General features: G+C 45.8%; 1 protein-coding gene and 2 long non-coding RNA genes across 5 annotated transcripts in view; 2 read left to right on the top strand and 1 right to left on the bottom strand.

Moving 5' to 3' along the window:
- The first annotated feature begins 239 nt into the window (after nucleotides 1–239).
- Nucleotides 240–8,207, top strand: LOC121011596 (uncharacterized). 2 transcript variants are annotated; one of them, XR_005781660.1, is made up of 2 exons: nucleotides 240–1,484; nucleotides 7,353–8,207. It is a non-coding gene; the product is annotated as an uncharacterized LOC121011596 (long non-coding RNA). The 2 variants fall into 2 exon arrangements; XR_005781659.1 differs by having other exon boundaries at nucleotides 5,473–8,207.
- Nucleotides 8,208–9,183: 976 nt separating this feature from the next.
- On the top strand, nucleotides 9,184–15,150 carry LOC121011597 (uncharacterized). The gene is made up of 4 exons (XR_005781661.1): nucleotides 9,184–9,276; nucleotides 9,771–9,865; nucleotides 14,431–14,558; nucleotides 15,058–15,150. It is a non-coding gene; the product is annotated as an uncharacterized LOC121011597 (long non-coding RNA).
- ZNF792 (zinc finger protein 792) overlaps nucleotides 10,691–16,154 on the bottom strand; it is a 35,028-nt gene continuing 29,564 nt past the window's right edge. Inside the window, exons 6-7 of one of the 2 annotated variants that reach the window (XR_005781655.1) lie at nucleotides 11,036–11,152; nucleotides 10,691–10,813 (exon numbers count right to left, since the gene is read on the bottom strand). The gene's annotated coding sequence lies outside the window, so the exon portion shown is untranslated. Of the gene's footprint in view, nucleotides 11,153–16,154 lie in introns of both variants that reach the window. The other variant, XR_005781654.1, reaches the window with a different exon arrangement.

Genomic DNA, 16,154 nt, shown 5'->3' with positions numbered 1-16,154 from the left:
TAAAATCTTGTGTTGCTTCTATTCAGCGTCTGGTGGTGGTGGTGTTTTTTGGTTTTTGGTTGTTTTTTTTTTTTTTTGTCTCTCGACAGCACCCTGTTTCATTTGGAGGTTCCACCGAGATTCTATGACCACCCAAGATTTGGAGGCTGAAGCGGAACAGCTAGGGGAGAGCTCTGAGAGACGTTCCTCGGCCCCGGCCTTCCGTTCTCAGACCTGGCTTAAAAGTAAGGTATGCGGGGTGGCGCCTGTTTTCTGTTACTGGCCAGATCTGATTCTAGGAGGGAAGGCTGGACGCGGCTTAACTTCCCCCTAGCTGGTGTCTGGTGGAGACGCCCCCAGCACCGTCTGGGTCTCCGGACCATCCGGGTCTTCGGACCGTCTGGGTTGGGCTTGATCACCCCAACCATTTGTTCTACGTTCAGTGCTCTGTGTGCCCTGTTAAACGTTTCCTGTTAGCCTATCATTATCTCTGGTGTGACCCACTCTTTAACCTCCGTCATGGGTCAGTCTTTGTCCGAGCCTTGCTCCCCCTTAAATGCATGCTAAATAACTTCTCTGGTTTCAGAAAAAGAGGAAGGAACTATGGCTGTAACCTAAAGCCATCCTGGCTGCGGACATATTGCCAACTGGACTGGCTGACATTCTCTGGGGTTGACTGGCCCCCAGAGGGCTCCTAGAATCTTAACCTTGCTTATGCTGTCCGTAGGATTTGTCATGATGTTCATCCCCACCAGGAGCCATATGCTGTGACTTGGGTCGACCTCCTAGAAGACCCACTGTTCTGGCTGAGAGAGTGCCAGAAACAGGGCCAAAAGCTGTCATCTGGCATCTCCCTTTCCCACTCCCCTTCCTGTTCTCCAAACTCCAAACCCTTGCTTCCCATCACTCAGCCTTCAAAGAGGCTTTACCCGGTGCTTCAGGAGATACCCAAGGGAGGGACTTGTTATCTGATCCTTAGAGACCACCTCCTTATCCCCAGACTCCACTAGCTCCCCAGGAACCAAAAGCCGCAGGTGACCCTTTGACTAGCCCCCCACACACCAGATCAGGAGCCCTCGGTAGAGGATCAGGAGCCCTCTGTAGAGGAGAACACCAGTCTTCTGATGCCCCAGTTCCCATCCTTCCTCTTAGGCAAATGGCTCCGGCTCCCGGTCCAGACGGGCAGCCAACACACCCGAAGCTTGTCTACACTCCTTTCTCCACCACGGACCTCTGTAACTGGAAAACTCAGAACCCGCCTTTCTCTGAAAACCCCCAGGGCCTAATTGACTTATTGAGCTCCATTTTCACCACTCACTTACCTACTTGGGAAGACTGTCACCAACTCTTGCAGGTCTTACCGACTTCCGAGGAAAGGGCCCGAGTGCCCCGGGAAGCCACGAGAGCGGTCCTCGGCCCGGATGGAGTGCCTCCCACAGACCTTCGCAGAATTGAGCACGTTTTCCCTTCCGCACCGCCCCAGTGGGACCCTAACACGGATAACGGTAGGGAGCGTCTACTTCAGTATCTCCAGATTGTAACAGGGGCTTTGCGCAGCGGCCCAAAAGCCCACCCATCTGACAAAAACTCATGACCCGGTCCAAGGACCGAATGAGTCGCCTGCAGCCTTCCTTGAAAGGCTTTACCAGGCTTCCCGCTTATATTCTCCTATTGACCCCGAGGCAACAGAGAACCGAAAAACCATTAACATGGCTTTCGTTTCTCAGTTGGCCCCAGACATCCATAAAAACCTCCAAAAATTAGAAGGATTCGAAGGGAAGGTAATTTCAGAGTTGGTAGAAATAGCCCAGTGAGTTTTTCAGAGCAGGGACAGCCCTGCCATGATGCAGGGGAAGGAAATAGGGGAAGTCCTCGTACCAGCCTGGGGAAGACCCCAGGCAACAGCAAAGGACAGGGAAGGCCTCAACCCCGTCAGAAAGGACCCCGAGCAACATTGGGAAAAAATCAATGTGCTTATTGTAAGGAAGAAGGACATTGGAAAGATAAATGCCCCAACAAAAAGCCTCCCATCCTGGTCGCCCAAGAACAATGATGCCACCACAGCTCCCCTCTTTCCCTGAATCCCCAGGAGCCTGTGGTTACCCTCAACGTAGAAGGGAAAGAACCCAGATTCCTGGTTGACACTGGGGCTATGTATTCCGTTCTTAAAGAACCCTTAGGACCTGTGATTAAAGAAAAGGTATACATCCGGGGAGCCACAGGACGAACGCAAGGCTGCCCGCGGACTCGTGCCTGAATCACTGACCTAGCTCATTCCTTTGTGCTCATACCTGATTGCCCATATTCCCTTCTGGGGAGAGATCTGTTGCACATGCTTAAGGCCCAAATCTCCTTTACCGGAAATTCTATAGACTTGAACCTACCGCCACCTGCCATTCTAGTTACCTGTCCTATATCAGAGGAGTATCTACTCTTAGAAAAACCAGAGTGGAAAGCCTCTCCATTAACAGAAAAGTGGAAAGAGACAATTCCTACAGTTTGGGCTGAAACTAACCCCCCTGGACTAGCCATTCAACAAGCGCCGCTAGCGATCCAGCTAGCTGCCACAGCCACCCCCATCCGGGTGAGGCAATATCCATCCCATCAGCCAGCAAGCGAGGGAGGGAATCGCCAAACACATCAACCGCTTGCGAGAAGCTGGGATCCTAATGCCATGCCATTCCCCCTGGAATACTCCCTTGCTTCCTGTCCCAAAACCTGGGACTTCAGAATATAGGCCGGTACAAGACCTCAGAGAAGTTAACAAAAGGGTGGAGACAATTCATCCTACAGGCCCCAACCCCTACACTCTCCTGAGTGAACTCTCCGAATTACCGCCTTTACTCTGTCCTGGACTTAAAGGATGCATTCTTTGCTTTGCCGATTGCAAAGGTCAGTCAGCCTATTTTTGCCTTTGAATGGACAGACCCAGATGGAACCTACAACGGACAGTTAACCTGGACTCGACTGCCCCCAAGGGTTTAAAAACTCCCCTAGTCTTTTTGATGAGGCTCTTCGAAGGGATTTGGTCCCCTACTGGGAGAGCCACCCAGATGTTACGCTGTTACAATATGTAGATGACTTGCTCCTAGCCGCTGACTCCTGAGAGAACTGCACAAAGGCTACGGAGGACCTGCTAAGGGAATTAGATGTCCTGGGATATAAAGTTTCTGCAAAAAAGGGCACAAATTTGCTTGGACTCTGTAATATACTTGGGCTACCAACTGCATGAAGGCAAGCGATCGCTGGGGCCGGAAAGAATCCAAGCTATCCTCAACATTCCTAAATCCACAACTAAAAGGCAGATCAGGGAGGGGCGCCTGGGTGGCGCAGTCGGTTAAGCGTCCGACTTCAGCCAGGTCACGATCTTGCAGTCCGTGAGTTCGAGCCCCGCGTCGGGCTCTGGGCTGATGGCTCAGAGCCTGGAGCCTGTTTCTGATTCTGTGTCTCCCTTTCTCTCTGCCCCTCGCCCGTTCATGCTCTGTCTCTCTCTGTCCCAAAAATAAATAAACGTTGAAAAGGCAGATCAGGGAGTTCCTAGGGGCCGCTGGGTATTGCCGCCTCTGGATACCGGGTTTCGCCGAAATGGCAAAACCCCTGTACTCCGCTACTGGGGGTGAAGGAACTGAGATGGTCTGGGGAGAATAAGAAGATAGGGCTTTTGAGCAAATCAAGAGCACCCTTACCCAAGCCCCAGCCCTAGCTTTACCTGATATTACCAAACTCTTCCAACTATTTGTACATGAGATCCGGGGCATTGCGAAAAGGGTCCTTACTCAAACTTTGGGCCCCTGGAAACGACCCGTAGCCTACTTGTCCAAGCGGCTGGACTCTGTTGCCACTGGGTGGCCCAGTTGCCTCAGAGCTGTTGCCGCCACTGGTTAAAGAAGCTTCCAAACTAACGCTTGGGCAAGACCTTCAGATCACAGGACCTCACGCAGTAGCGTCCCTGCTGCGCTCCCCACCAGACCGATGGATCAACGCACGAATCCTCCAGGATCAGGTATTGCTACTGGACCCTCCACGCATCGCTTTCCTGAAGACAGAGGCTTTAAATCCAGCCACGTTGCTGCTTGATAGCGACTCTGAGGCCCCACGCCACGATTGCTTAGAAACTGGGAGTACTCTGACGAGACTGAGGAGGGACTTAAGAGATCAACCTCTGCCAAAGGTGGATTTCGAGCTGTTCGCTGGCAGCAGTTTTGTCAAAGATGGAATCAGATACGCAGGTGCAGCTGTAGTGACTCAGGACCAGGTTATCTGGGCCTGAGCCCTTGAGCACGACGCTTCTGCCCAAAGAGCAGAGCTGATGGCTCTAGCCCAGGCCCTCAGATGGGCAAAGGGAAAAACGGTGAACGTCTTCACGGATAGCAGGTAGGCCTTCGCCACCGCCCATGTTCATGGAGCCCTATATAAGGAAAGAGGACCGTTAACATCAGGAGGGAAGGAAATTAAAAATAAAAAAGAAATCCTGGCCCTACTGGGAGCCTTATGGCTTCCTAAAAAGGTGGCCATTGTACACTGCAAGAGCCACCAAAAGGCAGACTCGCCCCGAGCGAAAGGAAGCACCTTTGCTGACGCAACGGCAAAGGCCACAGCAGAAAGAGAGGTTCTCTCGACTAAAATTTTGCCTCTGCTGCCTCCACGCTTTCTCCCCTCGGAACCGTCTTAGACCAAAGAAGAGCTACGCCTGATAGAAACCTTGAGGGCAAAAAGAGATGACCAGCATTGGTATCACCTCGAGGACGGACGCATCTTCATACCAGAAGCTATAGGACGGACCTGGCTCCTGCAAGTCCACAGCATCTAGGGGCAACCAAGTTGTCTGAACTAGCCCAAAGAGACTATTTTATTCCAAACCTTAATAAAATCGTAAAAAGCCTAGGAGACGGATGCAAAGCCTGTGCTCAGACTAACCCATCTCCCAAGTTAAATTTTTCAGGACAGAGACTACGTGGACAGATGCCTGGAGAAGTATGGGAACTTGACTTCACTGAGATGAAACATGGACCCTATGGCTATCATTATCTCCTCGTACTAGTGGACACCTTCTCTGGATGGGTAGAGGCTTTCCCCACTAGAACAGAGTCCGCTCAGATAGTGGCTAAGAAATTACTCAATGAATTGGTTCCCCGATTTGGCATCCCTATTGATCTGGGGTCAGATAATGGCCCGGCTTTCATAGCCCAGATATCTAAAATGTTGGCCAAAAGCTTACAAATAAATTGGAAATTACATTGTGCCCACCACCCCCAGAGTTCAGGGCAGGTAGAAAGAATGAATAGAACTCTAAAAGAAACCTTGACTAAATTAATTCCAGAAACTGGCGAAAACTGGGTAGGCCTCCTTCCTTTTGCCCTCCTCAGAGTACGTTGTATACCTTACGTAAGAGGCATTCCCCCCTTTGAAATCCTATTTGGAAGACCACCTCCCTTGCTTCCAAGATTGGGAGATGAACAACGGGCGGAAATCTCAAACCAACATCTCCTTAAGTCCTTGCAGGCTCTACAAAGTACACTTCCAGCCATCCATAACCTAGTAAAAGAAAGCTGGAAAGAACCGCCCTCTACAGTGGAACCATCAGACCAAGGACTCGGACCTGGAGATTGGATCTGGGTGCAACGTCACACCTCCCCAAATTTAGAGGCACGCTGGGTTGGGCCCTATCCGATCATCCTGTCCACCCCATCCGCTGTGACAGTTGCTGGCCGGAGCCACAGGATGCATCGCTCTCAAATTAAAGCGGCACACCCTGACCACGTTCCTCTACAATGGACTGTCAAACGGACTGAAAATCCTTTGGAGGTCCGGCTGGTAAGAGAATCTGCTGGGTAATTTTGTTCTTAATTTCCCTGGCTGGAGGGACATTTTCTGACCACGCCCCTGTCCAGTACCGTTGGATAGTTAGCAAAACCACTACGGGACAGGTTTTAGCAAATTCTACCTCTTACGCTTCCCCTGCCTTGACCTTTAATCTGTGTCTTCTGTTCCCCATTGAGTGGAAATAACAACCATGATATCAAGGTGCTACCGGAGTTTTGCCTTACCAGAGAACCCCAGACTGCCTAAGTTTCAAAGGAGTACAGTTTTATGCTTGTCCCTCTGATACGCCCCCTGGCTGTCAAGGACGAGGCCAGTTTCACTGTGCCTCATGGGGTTGTGAAACCATAGCTGACTGGGTTACTGAAAAGGATCAGTATACTGTCTATAAGAGCAGTATCTATGACCAAGAGCCAATGCCTAGTCACTGTCATCATTAGAAATGGTTTAGATCCCCGATGGAATAGGGGGAGAACATGGGGATTGAGATTATACGTTTCTGGTCTTGATCCTGGCACTGAGTTTACCATTCAGAGGTTTAGAGTCACCCCTAGAGCACCCATTGGGCCCAATCCTGTAATTAACCCTCTCCCTGACCCTGGAAAACTGCCCCCCCAGGCCTCTAGCCCGGTCATCAGCTAAGTCTACGACCCGTTCACCCACCACTACTGCCCTTATGTTGACTCCTTCCCCCGCTAGGAACAAACCTGAAGTAAGAGAGACAGATACCTTTAAAGCCTTGTACTATACCTTTAAGTTTTTAAATGCCACCAACCCTAACATCACTTGGGATTGTTGGCTATGTTTGAATCCTAGGCCCCCCTACTACATAGGAATAGGTGCTCCGGTCCCTTTGAGAACGAGGGAAGACCAAATCAGGAATTTGAGCCATGGCCAGATAGAGGGTCATTGTACCTGGGGGCAGAACCCAAGTCTCACCTTAGGAGATCTAGAAGGAATGGGGACTTGTTTCTATGCTGGAAATTACCAGATAAAACGGTCCAGGTATTTGGCTTATTGTAACAGTACCATCTACTTGCCAAATAATACTTATGTGGGGGGTACCCTTTACTTCCTTGTACCGCCCTCTGGGACTTGGTTCGCTTGCTCCTTGGATTTAGCCCCTTGTTTAAACCCCCACCTTATAATCAAGAGGTCTGATTTCTGCATTCTGGCCCACCTCCTACCCCAGGTCTTCTACTTTTCAGGTGAAGGAGGAAAAGAACACCTAGGTTTCATTCCCCAGTCTCGATTTCTGAGGGAACCCATTTCTCCTATCCTAGTGCCCCTCTTTGTAGGACTGGGGGTTGCAGGATCCATTGGCGTAAGTACTGCCACTTTTATCACAGGGGATCAGAACTTCAAATTAATAAGCAAACAAATTGATCAGGATATATCAGAATTAGAAAGGAATATTGATAAACTGTCTGAATCTGTAAACTCTTTAGCAGAGGTGGTACTTCAGAATCGGAGGGGCTTAGACCTGTTATTTTTACAAGGAGGGCTTTGTATGGCCCTTGGGGAACAGTGCTGTTTTTATGTCAATAATTCAGGAATCATCAAGTAGACCTTGAGTCAGGTCAGACAACGATTAGAGGAAAGAGAAAGAGAAAGACAAATAAATCAAAACTGGTATGAGTCTATATTTTCCTGGTCCCCTTGGCTAACAACTCTCCTAAGTGCCCTTGCAGGACCCCTTATCTTTCTCTTTCTAGCTGTAACTATAGGACCCTGTTTGATAAAACTACTACTTCAGTTCATAAATCGAAAAATAGGATCTATAAAGCTTATGGTATTATGTAGCCCATACGTCCCACCAGCTCATATGCCAGAATAAGGTTATTCAAAGGTTTGAATAATTAACAAACAGGAGTGGGGAATGTAATAGGTCAACTTATATCAGAAAGCTTATTGTATAGAAGTTCGGCTTAAACTCCCCTTTCATGAATAATTGAGATAAAAGCTTATGTAGTTCCCTATTAGGGTTATTGGAAATTACTAACCGCCCTATCTTGCTTCTGTAACTTCTCCTGCTTGCTAAATAGATAACTTAGGTTGCAAAACGCTCCCCCCACCCCTTCTACCAAGATCTAGCCTAGTCGAGACCAACATGTAAAAAGTCAGAACTCACTGCCCCATGGTATTGGTTGTTTTAAAATCCGTTAGGACAAAGAACTTTAAATTGATAGGTTCCCATCAAGACTAATGTCTGTGTGTCACAGTATGATTGGCTACCATGAAATGCTGTAAATTGTAATTGGTTAACTAAATAATGACGTACTCTGACTTGCTAAAATCCATATAAGCTCACTGCTACCTTTGTTTGGGGGCTGTTCTCTGCACTTTTCTCCTTAAGCTCAGGAGATCAGGTTTGGCCCAGCCGTGAATAAAATCTTGCCTTGCTTCTATTCGGCGTCTGGTGGTTTGTTTTGTTTTTTGTTTTCTCGACAGCACCCTGTTTCAGTCATGATCTCATAGTTTGCAAGTTCAAGCCCCAAATTGGGCTCTCTGCTGTCAGTGTGGAGCCTGCTTGGGGTTCTTTCTTTCCGTCTCTCTCTGCCCCTCCTCCACTCATGCTTTTTTTCTCTCTCTCTCTCTCAAAAATAAGCGTTAAAAAAAAAAGGGGGGGCGCCTGGGCGACTCAGTTGGGTAAGCCTCCAACTCTTGGTTTCTGCTCAGGTCATGATCTCCGGGCTTTGTGGGTTCAAGCCCCGTGCCTGGGCTCTGTGCTGGCAGCATGGAGTCTACTTGTAATTCTCCCTCTCTCCCTCTTTCCCCCTCCCCTACTCACACCGTGTGTGTCTGTCTCTCTCAAAAACAAAAACTGAAGTTACTGCATTTTCTTTCTTACAAAACAGTTACCCGGGGGCACCTGGGTGATTCAGTCATTATCTGACTTTGGCTCAGGTCACCATCTCACAGTTTCTGAGTTTGAGTCCCACATCGGGTGAGCTCAAGCCCTGCTATCTCTCTCTCTATCTTCCTCTTTCCCCCGCCCTCTCTCCTTCTGCCCCTTCTGGGACTCTCTCTGACCTTGCTCACTTGAGCCTTCTCTCCTCTCTCTCAAAAACAAAAACAAAATAATTACCCTGATTTTATAGTTAAAATTTATAATTCATGAACGTTGCATTTAAGATTGAATGAATATAGGGGCGCCTGGGTGGCGCAGTCGGTTAAGCGTCCGACTTCAGCCAGGTCACGATCTCACAGTCCGTGAGTTCGAGCCCCGCGTCGGGCTCTGGGCTGATGGCTCGGAGCCTGGAGCCTGTTTCCGATTCTGTGTCTCCCTCTCTCTCTGCCCCTCCCCCGTTCATGCTCTGTCTCTCTCTGTCCCCAAAATAAATAAACGTTGGAAAAAAAAAATTAAAAAAAAAAAAGATTGAATGAATATCTTAGAGATGTCTCAAGAATCTTTGTTTTTTCTCTTAGAAAAATAACAGTGATAATGTTAATAACTCACAAGAAGACAATACACAGGTGAGTGTATTGTTTACTATGTACCAATCACTATTCTACACCCTACATTTTTGTGTTTGATTTGTATTAACTGATCTCTATCCTCACAACCATCCTGTGTCATGGGTACTATTTTTGTAACCATTTCAGATAAGCATGTTGGAGCACAGTGAGCTTAAGTGAGTTTCCCAAAGTCGCACAGCTGGTCGGAGGCAGAAGCAGGAATTTGAATGCAAGCGCTCTGATTCCATGGTCTGTGTTCTCAATTACAAGGTCATGCTTTCTGTCAAGCTGCGAGAGAGAGAGAGAGAGAGAGAGAGAGAGAGAGAGAGAGAAGTAGATTTCACTTAAAAGCTTTTCCCCATCTGTCTGGATTCTTGAATCCCCTTGCCCTTCCCAGAAATACTTATCAATATCATTTTGACCTCTAGTTTATTCCAAGTTCTAAGCTCAAAGTATTTGTTAATTCATATTTTATTTCATTTCTACCTTGTATGACATTCTTACCTTGTAAGCTGGACATTCCCTTTCTAAACCACATGTGATTACTTTATCGGAGTGATGGAAAGAGCCCTGGATGATAGGGAAGATCAAAGAAGACCATGCACAGGTGAGTAAGATCCCATCGGGTAGAGAAGCCCTCATTGGGTCAGGGAGGAGGCACTTTTCTGAGCTGTTGCCTGGAACTGTCCCTTCAAAGGGAGCCCAAGCAAGGCCTGCATAGAAAAGCCTGAAACTTGGGAGAAAGAGGAATAGCTCACCAAAATGTCCAAAGAAACTTTGTCTTTGCAAATTTTAACACTCATTCACCTCTTATTTCCCTGTCATTTTATTGGGCCTCTTCTCTTTCATAGTGCAGTATTTCCACTGCATCTTGAATTTGACTGCTTTCAGCTCCTCTCCTGCATTTAGATTTATTTGTATATTCAGAGGTGGTGATAACGGAGCAGAGACAAGAACGAGAAGGGCGTAGGCTATATGATTATATAGAACATTCCAGGCAGCGTGAACCGCAAATGTACATGCTTTGAGGTGGGAATGAGCTTTGGGTGATTCGGGAGCAATAAACAGACCAGAACAGAATTAATGAGGGGGGTAAGCAACAAGAAAAAAGGGAGAATGTCGGAAGAGGCCAAGTCTTGTATATATTTTTGTTAATTATCAGGAATTTGGATTCTTTCTGAAAGTGACTAGAAGGCATGATCTAATTTATATTTTTCCAATTTTAAATTAAAAAAACACTTTTGTTAAATGAGATAAAAACTAGAAAACCATATTAAAATACACAGTTTAATGAATTACTGTAAGGAAGATATCCTTATAAAAATTTTTTTAATGTTTATTTTTAAGAGAGAGAGGGAGAGAGAGAGAGCGTGAGCAGGGGAGGGGCAGAGAAAGGGAGACACAGAATCTGAAGCAGCTCCAGGCTCCGAGCTGTCAGCACAGAGCCCGACGTGGGGCCCGAACTCGCGAACCATGAGATCATGACCTGAGCCGAAGTTGGACACTTAACCGACTGAGCCACTCAGGTACTCCAGGCAGATATCCTTATAAACACCTTGAGCAGAAAGAAGCAAAACATTTTAAAATAATACCTTCAGGCTTACAGAGAAGTTGCAAAACTATACAAAGAATTTTCACGTACTCTTCACCCAGACTCTCCAAATGAGGAGATAAACCTTTTCCAACTACCCCTTAAGCCCTTTAGCTGCCTCTGCCTAATCACAACCCTCTTTCCTCCCTCCCTGATAAATCAGCTTCCAACCACGTCAAACCTTACCAAGCACCCCAGATTGCTTGTACCTCTCCACTTAGCCATTTTCATCCGAAAGATTAGCAGACTATTTTGAGGTTCTCGGGTCTGCAGAAACCGTCCATCACTCCCTTCTGCTTTTTCCTGCACAGATGCAGAGAGGGTTGGCTGAATGGGGTCAAGGGTCAGGAGAGGAAAAGCCGCTGGGAGGCCACTTTGGTAGTGCAGACTGGGGGTGCTAGCGGTTTGGATTCGAGTGTTGGTGGTGGAAAGTGGCAAGAAGCTACTTTGAGCATAGAACTTACAGCCTGCTGGTGGGTTATAAATGAGTGTGGAGGAAGAGGGACGTTAAGAAGGATGAGCACGTTTTGGCTTGAGCAGGCGAATGGTGACACAGTTGCCTCAGATGGGAAAGAGGGAAAAGGCAGGATGGAGAGCCAATTGAAATATGTGTGCTTTGAATATTTTAAGTCTGAGATGGTCATAAATCATCCGATTAGAAGGCTAAGTAGGCTGTTGAATATGAAGCCTGAAGTTGAGAAGATGGGCTCACAATAGCAGTTGAGTTTTATTGGCTTATGGCTGGTATTTATTTACTTATTTATAAAAAAAAAATTGTAATGTTTATTTATTTTTGAGAGAGAGATAGAGCCGGGGAGAGAGGGAGACACAGAATCCGAAGCAGGCTCCAGGCTCTGAGCCGTCAGCACAGAGCACGATGCGGGGCTCGGACCCATGAACCGTGAGATCATGACCTTAGCCAAGTCCAGCGTTTAACCGACTGAGCCACGCGGCACTCCTGTGGCTGGTATTTAAAGCCATGGCGCTGCATGAGGTCTCCCAGAGAGCCAGGGCAGGTAGAGGAGTGTCACAGTTACGTCCGTCAGAGGACGCCACAAGAGAGACTACTGAGAAGCAGGTTTTGAGGTAGAAAACGGGAAAGTGGTACCAGCAAAGGCAAATGAAGAAAACGTTTCAAGATGGAGGAATGATTACTGAAACATGAATTAAGACATGAGCGTTGAGTTTGAGGTGTGGCCTTCCCAGAAGGGGAAATTCTCAGCGGGATCAAGGAGTGAAAGCCTGACAGGCCCGGTGTAAGCACAACGGGGTGAGGCAGCGATGAAAGTGAGGGCAAGGGCTCTGCAGTGGCATTTGCGCACGAAGAGATGGGTTGGTTGGGACATGGGGTTACACCTGCATGGTTAGTGATGGGAATGGTTCCATTTGAGTGGTCAAAATGGGTGAATCGGGAGGAGGAAATTATTATAGCAGCAATGGCCTTGACCTGGAGGGGTAAGATGGTGGGATTTTGTGCACAAGAAAAAATGGTGACAGTGGATTTGGATGTAGATAGTTGATATAGTAGAGGAATGAGTAAGTATCCTTTATTTTGTGTTTTCTCGTAGACCTAAGAAGAAAAGTCATTAACTGAAAATTTGTCAGTGGAGGTATGAAATCTTGTTCAGTTTGCTCATGCCATGCAGACTACCCCCCCCCCCCGCCCTTTTTAAAAAAAAATTTTTTTAACGTTTATTCATTTTTGAGAGTGAGAGAGACAGACCATGAGCGGGAGAGGGGCAGAGAGAGAGGGAGACCCAGAATCCGAAGCAGGTTCCAGTCTCTGAGCTGTCAGCCCAGAGCCCCGTTGCGGGGCTTGAACTCAAGAACCGTGAGATCATGACCTGAGCTGAAGTCGGAAGCCCAACCGACTGAGCCGCCCAGGAGCCCCTCCCCTTTTTGATCATTGTCTCTTATGCAGCCAGTGGTGGTGGTGCTGGTGGCGGTGGTAACAGCAGAAGTGACTGCAGTAAAGTAACACGAAATCTGTACTCTATGCCTGACACCGTTCTAGGTATTTTACATGTATTGCCTTTTGATTCTTACAGCAACACTGTGACATGGTTTTCAAATTGCTAGCAGTATTTTTTTAATGTTTATTTTTGAGAGTGTGCGCATGCGGGGGAGGAGCGGGGGGGGGGGGGGGGGGGGTGGACAGAGGATCTGAAGCCAGCTCTGCCATGACAGGCTGTCGGTGCAGAGCCCGCTTTGCTTGGGATTCTCCCTCTCCCTCTCTCTGCCCCTCCCTTGCTCTCAAACACTCTCACTCTCTCTCTCTCTCAAATAAACTTAAATAAGAAAATATCATTATTTGTAGGAAGATACTTCGTTACTGGTATTTCTTGTGTAAATATTTATTAGTTTTCTAAACCAGTACTTTTGGTTAACTGGAAACATAGCTCCAGTGAAAAGAGGAAGAGGAATTATTTGAGTCTTCAATAGTAAATACTTTTTCTAAGTAGGAGATTATTCAACAACAGAGATTAAAAATTATTTTTCTGTTCTCTTGCAAGAATTATGATGGACTCATCTTTTATCCATCATCACTGATTCAGAATGTATAATTCAAGATAATCAGTCATGTATCCCTTTTGTCATTGCATTTGTCATCCAGAGCTCCGTATTAAGTCTCTTCTGTTTCTTGGAGAAACCTAGGAGTCTTGGAAATGTACCTGACTTTTTGGCAAAGATACCTTACACCTTCCCTGCCTCATTCCAGAAATTGTTTATTTCGTAAAGGATTCTCTTTTATATTAATGGATTATCAGTGAATTATGTGTATGACATTGTCTTTTAACTATATCCTAATTCTTTTTTTTTTTGTCTGGAGATTTGTCTTTTTTTTTTTTTTTTTTTTTTTTTTGCTATCAATTTCTGCTGTGTGCTCAGGGGTTATAGTTCAGTGCTGAATGACACAGGGGTTGGGCCTGCTTTGGGGGAAAGTGTTCGTTTTCTATTGCTTTGTAACAAATTACCACACATTTGGCAGCTTAAGACTACAGTCATTTATTATCCCATAGTTCCGTAGACCAGTTCACAGGATGACTAAATCTGAGTAGCTGCGACTACAGTTCTTTAGGGCATAGGGCCTTCTAGGCTCACTGATTATTGGCAGAATTTATTTCCTTCTCACACTTTCCATGTGGTCCCCTCCATCTTCCGGCCAGCAGCCAGCAAGTCTTGTCCTTCTCACACTTTGAATGTCCCTGGCTCCCTTTCTGCCCTCAGCCAGGAGAAAGCTCTGCTCTTTAGGGAATTATCCAGGTAAGCCAGGTTGATGTCTCCATCTCAAATCAACTGATTAGTAACCTTAATTATATATCATTTGTCATGTGATGCAACATATTCACAGGCATGATAATGGCAAAGGCCATGAAGACCAAAATACTATCAACCACAGGTAGGTGTGGGGGAAATAAATTAAAACTTTTAGCAAAGAGAAATAATTGTGTAATTGAAAACAGGTTGGAATTACAAGAATTAAGTGTTATAACAGAAGCTAAAGACATGGGCATCCTTAGACAAGGTCAGCAATTTACAGTATTCCTGATAAAGTGATATTTCACCTTAAACATATATAGGATGAGAAAGATCCAGTCTGCAAACAACACATGCCAGAGAATTTGGGGGAGATTACCATCACCTGCAGATGGAACCAAACGATGAGAAAACTTGTGACACATTCCAACTGCTGAAAGGGGAAAGTGAGGTAAAGAGGGAACAAAGAAAATTCTGACTTGATATGAGGGCTGATAGGTAAGCAGGAATCATATTAATGAAAGATACATGGATTTTATTCAAAGTGTAAAGAGAAGTCACAGTGGGGGTAAATGAAATTTTATCTGTATCAGAAACATTTGTTAGAAATGTTAAACGTATTCGTGCCCAGAACTTGCCCTGTGTCTTCTGATTCAGGAGGTCTGGGATGGTGTGTGGGTACAGTTTTTCAACATGCTCCTCAAAGATCCTGATCCACACTTGAATATCAGAAATGAAACCTATTTTATCCCCAACCTTACTATTTTAAATAAACTCTCACTAATCTCTGCATTTCTCTTTGACCTTGAAAACATTTTTATAACAGTATTTTAGTATAATCTAGGCTTTTGATATCTAATGGATTTTTTTAGTCTCTTTTCTTCCAGAGAAATCTATTCCTGTATTTTTTCATATAGGAAAACAGATATTTGTTTTTTGTTTTCTTTCAGATTTCAGTCGAAGGATGAGACAGCAATAAAGAAATGCCCACCATTGAGAAATATACATCTTTTGCTTTACATCCGAGAATTCTTAATAGAGAGCAATCATATGAATATCAGGAATGTGGGAAGACTTTTTGTCAGTACTCAAACCCTGTTCAACGTGAGAGAACACATTCTAGTGAAAAACCCTACAAATACAAAGAATGTGGGAAGAACTTTAGTAATGGACATCGGCTCACTGTACATCAGAGATTTCATACTGGTGAGAAACCTTGTAAATGTAAGGAATGTGGGAAGTCCTTTAGTACCTTTTCGTACCTTGTTCGACATCAGAGAACTCACACTGTTAAGAAAGTCTATGAATGTAAAGAATGTGGGAAGGCTTTTATTAGAGGCTCAGGCTTTGTTAAACATGGGAGAATTCATACTGGCGAGAAACCATATGAATGCAAGGAATGTGGGAAGACCTCTGGTAGTAGCCATAATTTACTGTACATCAGAGTAGTCATACTGCTAAGAAAGCTTATGAATGTGGGGAATGTGGAAAAGCTTTTTATAGTAGCTCATACCTTGTTCAACATCAAAGAATCCATAGCGGTGAGAAACCCTATGAATGTAGGAAATGTAGGAAAGCTTTTATAGTGTATGGAAAACTTCTTCAGCATCAGTATTCATACTGGTAAAAACCTTTGGTGTGTAAAGAATGTAGGAAGGCCTTTAGTACCTTCTCATACCTTGTTCAACATCAGCGAATTCATACTGGTGAGAAACCCTATGAATGTAAAGAATGTGGAAAGGCCTTTAGACTTAGTTCATTTCTTAATGCGCCTCAGAGAATTCATGCAGGGGTAAAGCCCTATGAATGCAAGGAATGTGGGAAGGCCTTTAGTCGTGCCTCATACCTTGTTCAACATGAAAGACTTTATACAGGTGAGAAACCCTATGAGTGTAAGGAGTGCAGCAAGGCTTTTAGTGCTGGCTCATACCTTGTTCAACATCAGAGGATTCATACTGGTGAGAAACCCTATGAATGTAAGGAATGTGGAAAGACCTTTCGAGTACATGTACATGTTACACAGCATCAGAAAATTCATGTTGATGTG

The sequence above is a fragment of the Herpailurus yagouaroundi genome, unplaced genomic scaffold, assembly GCF_014898765.1.
Source record: "Herpailurus yagouaroundi ecotype Mexico unplaced genomic scaffold, PumYag 194, whole genome shotgun sequence".
Taxonomy (NCBI): domain Eukaryota; kingdom Metazoa; phylum Chordata; class Mammalia; order Carnivora; family Felidae; genus Herpailurus; species Herpailurus yagouaroundi.
This window is presented reverse-complemented; position numbering and strand designations above follow the sequence as displayed.